Below are 6,908 nucleotides of genomic sequence, written 5' to 3'. Positions count from 1 at the left end.
GCTGATCTGCTTTTGCTTTTATAGTATTAACTGATCTGCTTTTGCTTTTATAGTATTTAAGAATATTTCAATAGGGCCTCCCTGGTGACGCAATGGCTTAAGACACAATCCATGAAGCTGTTCGCAGCACAAGTTCGATCCCCAGCTCGCCAGGGAGCTACCCGCATGGCGCAACAGACTCTCTTGACTCTTCCGCTGCTCTTCTCAGCATTATTTGAGTATTATTTGAGGTTCCGAAGTTGGATTTTTCTGTCTCTGTCTTGAGGAATCTCTATTTTCATCTTAAGAAGTTTGATATAACTGTTATGGGAACCTCGATTTATACTGAGGTGGGGGGAAAAAGAGGTTTAAGAGGAGAACAATTCTTTATTAGGAATTGTTTGTACAAATGTAGTTTTGGGACGAACAACTCTTTATTAGTTTCTTAGTGCAGTGGCATTGGTTTACAACTGTGTGTGATTCAGAGGCAGGGGATCACACCTCATCAGGCACATGTCACCACACTGCACCCACCACCATAGTCCATTATGGTACCCCTCTTCCTCACCCCATCTTGTAGTTACACATTCAGATTTTTAGGGTTTGTATTGGTTTGGTTTTGTCTGACAGTTTGTTTTGTTTCTGTATGTTTTACATATAAACAAACCGTTTGGTATTTGTCTTTCTCCTTTTAACTTACTTTGTTTAGCATTATCCCTCCTGATCCATTCGTGCTGTTGTAAATACGAAGAGTTCAAGTGTTCATCTTTTTTTTAATAGCTGAGTAGTACTCCATTTTGTATCTCGACTGCATCTTCTTAATCATTCCTCTGTCCCTGGGCATTTTGTGTGTTTGTTTGTTTTGCATCTCTGTCATAAGGGGTGTTCGTTTGTAATTTTCTTTTTTTGTCAAGCAGGCCACAGGTCAAGTACAGAGGAGGGATAGATGGCTTTCCGAGCTCCCCATGGTGGGTACAGAGGTCATGTAAGGCTTAGAGGAGTGGTTCTTCCCACTGCTGAAACTTATCACTGGCCGACTGGTGCCCTTTGTTGAACAAACGGGCTATGTTGCTCCTGAGAAGTACATGCTCTCCTGCCTGGGCCAGGACCAGGATCCCTGGAGAGCCTGGGGGACTTGGTTGGGGAAGGGGCATTATACCTGCTGGTGAAATCACACCCTTCATTACTTGCTGTCTCTCAGTTTTTCCTGCCTTTTGATGGCTTTGGTCTCTGTTCCTTACTAAGATCCTGTTCCTCACATCCCCAGATCAATTCCAGTAGTGGCGGCTCCCTCCAGGTGCCTATCCTTAGTGTCCCTGAAGGAAGCCATGACTCAAGGATCTGTCCAGTCACCATCTTGCAAACAACTCTTCAGATGGAGCTGTTTCCGCTTTCTATCTGTTTGCCGACATTGTAATCTGAGGCAAATTCTCCTACTGAAATTGAGAACCTCCTGGGTGTGTGTGTGTGTTGGGGGGGCGGGGTGCCAGTCTGAGGTAGAGTTCTGGTAGCTTGAGGCAGCATGCTCAGTCTGAAGAAATTTGCCTGTATATCAGGGAAACTTCCTACTCATCACTTAAATCCTACTCACCAAATCAATGAATACCAACAACTTCTGAATGAATTCCTAAGGCAGTGATAATCAGATTTCTACTTCAGTATAAATGTACATCTTTGCTCCCTCCTAGCCAATTAAATGTTACAAAGCAATACCATTGCTTATGTTTTATTTACAGCCTCTGAAATAAGAATCTTATTTTTACACACTCTTATTAGACCCTCTGGGCACAGGACCTATCCTGTATCTGTGTGGCTCAGGTTATTTATCAGTTTTCATAGTACATGGAGTGCCAAGCATAGTGATTACTTAATAAAAGTTGGTTCCTTTCCTCTCTTCCTATTCTTGCACATTCATCATAAGAACAAATACCAGCAGTTGCAAATTTATCAAGTTTTGTTAGAAAGATGACTTTTCCACTGTGAATCCTACATGAGTAAATCACCCGATTCATTGTGTTTTTTTGTGGAGCAAAGTGACTGGATAAAATGTGACAAGCATTTCAACCCCTGGGGCAGGCCTTGGGTTATTCATTTGGTTTTGGGGAGTGTTTGCAATTGAAACAGGCTCTCAAATTCCTAAAACTGGACAATTGTCCCAATTGGCTGTGATACAAAATAAATGACATTGCCATTATATGCCTTGGTTTTTTAGTCTGTAACATGCAAAAGTTGAGCAAGTTTAGTCCAAGGATACTTTTGATAGTACAGTATTGCTTTCAGAACACAGACTCTAGATCTAAACTGGGTAGGGTCAAATTCATGAAATTGTTACTTAACCTCTCTGTGCCCCTGTGTCCTCAGCAGAGTAAAGGTTGTTGAAAGGATTAAATGAGTTGATCTATATGAAGTGCTCTGCCTCTTCTGGGGTAAATTCTGTGAGTGTAAGGATTATTATTCTAATTTGGACTTCTGTGGCTTTAAAAATAATAACATAATCATATCTTTTGTTTATTGTTTAAAACATTACAGCCAAGGAATGGGATAGATATTATTTATTTTTTCTTGTGAAAATGTCACAATAAACCTCGGATGAACACACCATAATTATCTATATTTTCCAAATGAGGAAAACGTTAAGGTTGGAGAATTAGTAAGTGAACAGGACTCCAGTGCAGCCCTGCACGCCTACCCTCCTTCTAACATCGATTTTTATCCCTCTCCCTCTCTCCAGGGATCTGTTGGAACCAGACCAGGGTGCAAGTTGTGCTGTAAGACCGAGGCAGAGGATTGAGGAGGAAGACTCCTTTTCTGCCTCTGCTTAGTTTGATGTCAGACTCTGACAAATACTGTTAAATTGATTTCCACCAGTTTCATTGCTGACTTTGGCACTTTGTTCCACATTTAGTCAGTGTTTATCTAAATGAGTTCAAGCTACGTTCTTCCTCCACACTAATCCATAATGACCTCTTGCTTCAGAATTAATTACAAGTTCAGTTTGCTGGTGTCGCTGCATTTCCCTTCTTTTCCCCCAGTTTATTTCATTGTGCTGTTTGTTACCTTTTCAAGAAAAACATATGTTTTTCTTTTCCTGCCTCCTCACTGACTCTGAAAGGCAAACACATCTAACTGTGGCTCACATGGAACCCTCAGAATTTATTGGGCCCAACTCCTTTTACCGGGGAGAGGGGCGGGTGGGGAGGAAAGTTATGTTCTCTTTAATTTATTCATCAGAAATATACCCAGTGATTGTGATAGGTTTTCATGGTGGAATATAAAGTATTTCTTTCTTTTTTAAAAGCATTTATTTATTCATGCATACAAGAACCAGGGCACAGGCCAGAGGTGCAGGAGGATGAGAGGGTTCACCAGAGACAGAGTGGGGAGCAGAACAGGCTGATCAACTGAAACACACTGCTGAGGGGAGCAGTGGGCGAGACAGGAGAGGTCTGCTGTGCCATGTGGGTAGCTCCCTGGCTGGGAATCGAACCTGTACTGCAGAGGCTGCGGACAGCTTCACAGTGCTGCGCTCAACCAGCTGCATCACCAGGGAGGCCCTTCTTCTTTTCTTTCTTTCTTTTTTTTTTTTTTTGTTTGTTTAGTGGGGTGATGGTTTACAACACTGTATATGATTTAAGACTATAGGTTCACTTCTCTTCAGATGGATGTTACCACAGCACACCCACCACCAGAGCCCTTCTCTATAGCCTATTGGGCCCCCTCCCCTCTTTGTTCTTCATTCCCTCCCACCTCCTCTGTTAGCCTCAGTTCTCAGTCAGATTTCTAAGGTTTGTTTTGGTTTAGCTGAGAAAATATTCATTTCTTACCTGGGACTCCAAGTGGGCCCTGCATACTAGTGCACAAGAGCAAGAGCTAAAACCATGGTATATATCTCTAAGTCCACTTAAGGCATTTATTTCTACCAAGTCTTTGAAGTCAGAATTTGATATCACAGGGAGAGTGCCTTGTTCTCTCCGAGGAACAGGAAATAATCTGATGCTGCTTCAACCAAAGGCAAGTGCATTAGGTAGTTGATTTACAAAGGCAAACATGCTCTTGATTACGGATTATAGTGCTAATTTGAAATAAAATTCTGCATGTAATGCTTTATAAGCTCTAATCCTCTGTGATACTGTTCATTTTCCACCAGAAGATTGTGAATAGGGAAGCAGTTAGCAGCTAGAAAGAACATGAGATTATTTAAACTTGAATCTCTAAATCAAATAGGCAGATAATTTTAATATCTCACTCTCCTGTCCTAGATACACAGAGAGGAGCAAGTCCATTTCTGGACCAGAGAGTAGAGCAGATTCTTATCTTACTGTGTAGTCCTCTGTTCCATTTTTCCTTTAGTAATTACTATTCAGTGAGGCACTTGTGTGTTTAAGATTCATAGTGATATGTATACATTGTGAGTGAGAAAAACTTTTCTTCCCCGCAACCCCTTCTTTGTTCTTTGGCTGGTCTAATAATAACACTGACATAAGACAGATTAACAGGAGAAAAAAAAAGAATAAATTTAATTTCACACATATGGAGGCCCCATAGATATGGGACCTAGAGAAGTGACCAGAACATTTTCCATCTTTTGTGGAAAAAGAATTGAGATGAGAAAGGATTTAAATTTGTAAATTGCTAAGGGTGGGAAAATCAGGTGAAGGGTGAATTATAATTGGACTTTAAATGGTGAACATAATTTAGTATAAACACATGTTGATTTATAAGGATACAAATCTGAAACTTATATAATGTTAGAGTATAATGTTACTTCAAATAAAAATGATTTACGGAGAGAAGTTACCAAGTCTTTTTCCATAACCTTTTCTGGCCTAAATTCCTTATCTCTGGTGATAAGAATGCCTTCTGTTCCTCTCTTACAGGGAAGGTATTTTTTCACTTGGGGAATTCTCCTGTTTGCAAGGGTAAAGGAGCATTTCAGTGGGGTTTTTTTTGCACCCACTGTTTCTTAAGTTATGTAGTTCAAAATAATTAATCCCAAGATAGCACACTCTGGGCAGCCTGTCCTGAACCCCATCATCAATATAGTAAGAGTTAATGAACAGAGAACTTTTTTGGAAAATGAGAACCTGGGGCATTCTGAACATATTTCATATAGAATGAGAAGAAAACATCTACATCTTAAATACAGGTCATTTGTTTGTTGAGTAGTTACTTGCTGCTGCTGCTATGGCCATTCTACTTCTGATTTTGTGCCTCTTTACTTAGCATTAAAATAACCCATGCTTGTTGTACTTCTAAATGTTCTTTCTGAAGTGTTTGTGCATATATGATTGTCAGAAGTCTGTTCTTGCGTAGCTGGGTCCTTCAAAGTGTCAGCATGTTGCATTTTGGTACTAGTTTTTAGTTTGTCCTTATTCTGTCATCTTATTTGGGGAATAGATACTTATTCTTCCTGTCTATTGGGGTCACCACTTAAATGTCCTCAGGCCTCTCAAATCCAGCATACTAAGAATCAAATTCATGATCGTGTTCCCTTTCCTGGCTCTAAAACCCTCTCCTCCCACTGTGTTCTGTCTCTCAGCAAACAGCTTCATCTTGTCTTCAAATATGAACCTTATATAATGTTATAGTATAATATTACTTCAAATAAAAATGCCTGAAACTTTGAAGTTGCTCACAACTCTTCCCCTCATCAAGATGATATGGGGATTTGAGAATATAAGTTTGCCAAGTGGCTTCAAGAACTGGATCTTCTTTTCCATTGATATTGGCTTTTATTTGTTTAACCATGAGATTAAAATATATATATTATATATATAATAAATGGCACTTGACACTTCCCATAGGTAAAGGAAAAAAATATGGGTAATACATTGGGTGTGAATCGTCTCTTTAGTTCTAACATTATAAACAGCGCTACGTTAATGGTCCTCAAAATTTAACGTCCATTTAAATCACTTGGGAATTTTTTTATAATATGGACTCCACTTTGAGAATTCTGCACGTCTCACATTGTCCTTGGTGATGGTCAAAGCTTCATGTCTGGACACACACTTTAAGCAGCCAGGAGCTAGATAATAATACATAGGCCATTCAGGTTAAGTATTTTTCTCCCTTACCAAAAAGTATGGTGGATTAAACTATCCCATTTTAGTCTACAGAAATAAAAGACTGATTAGTCTAACAATACTCAAAACCAATTATCTTGATGCACTATTATGTGACTCAAACCCTAGCATAAATGGATAATGAGCACGATGAGGTTGGGAGTCAATGTTCAACTACAACAGAACTTTCTTCTTGGATCATATTTCAGAGGAGTTTTCTAAATTGCCAGTTCTCCATGCCAAGGCAGTGGTGATTGGTTAGTATTTCTTTGCAGAAATCCTCCGTATAATTAATCTGAAGATACAATATATCAAAACTGATCTGGAGAATGTAGTGTGAAGATATTTGTAGCTGAAATTTAATGAAAGTTAGGTTCCTTCCTATTCCCCACGCATCTCATCCAACTAGTAACTGTCTCAGGGTTGACATCATAGATCACTACCAGACCTGCTGTATTTGAAGTGGCTAAATGCACACCTATAATCTCACTGCTACCTTGTGTTCTTTGATTTTAAGGAATTCAGAGTGTGAATGGCCCATGTACTAAGTCAAAAGAAAATGTAGTATCTATAACTGGTCAGTGAAGCCTGAAACTGTGCCTTTCAGGGTCTCATTTACTAATGAATAATACAATGTTTGGTTTGCATGACTATTGCATTGTATTAGTGTAGAAAATAGGTACATATGTTAGTTATATCACTGCTCACCCACAGGGTTATAGATTTTTTAGGAAACTGATAATAAAAGACAACATGGATAGTAAATAGATTAGTTCATAAAGACATTTCTATGCACTACATTTAATATGTTTTAAAATAAGTCTAACTGAAAGTTAACACAGGGTAAATGTAATGCCACTATAA

Source organism: Talpa occidentalis, unplaced genomic scaffold (assembly GCF_014898055.3).
Source record: "Talpa occidentalis isolate TD23 unplaced genomic scaffold, MPIMG_talOcc4v2.1 talOcc4.13, whole genome shotgun sequence".
In the NCBI taxonomy this organism is placed as follows: domain Eukaryota; kingdom Metazoa; phylum Chordata; class Mammalia; order Eulipotyphla; family Talpidae; genus Talpa; species Talpa occidentalis.
Note: the sequence above shows the minus strand (reverse complement) of the source record.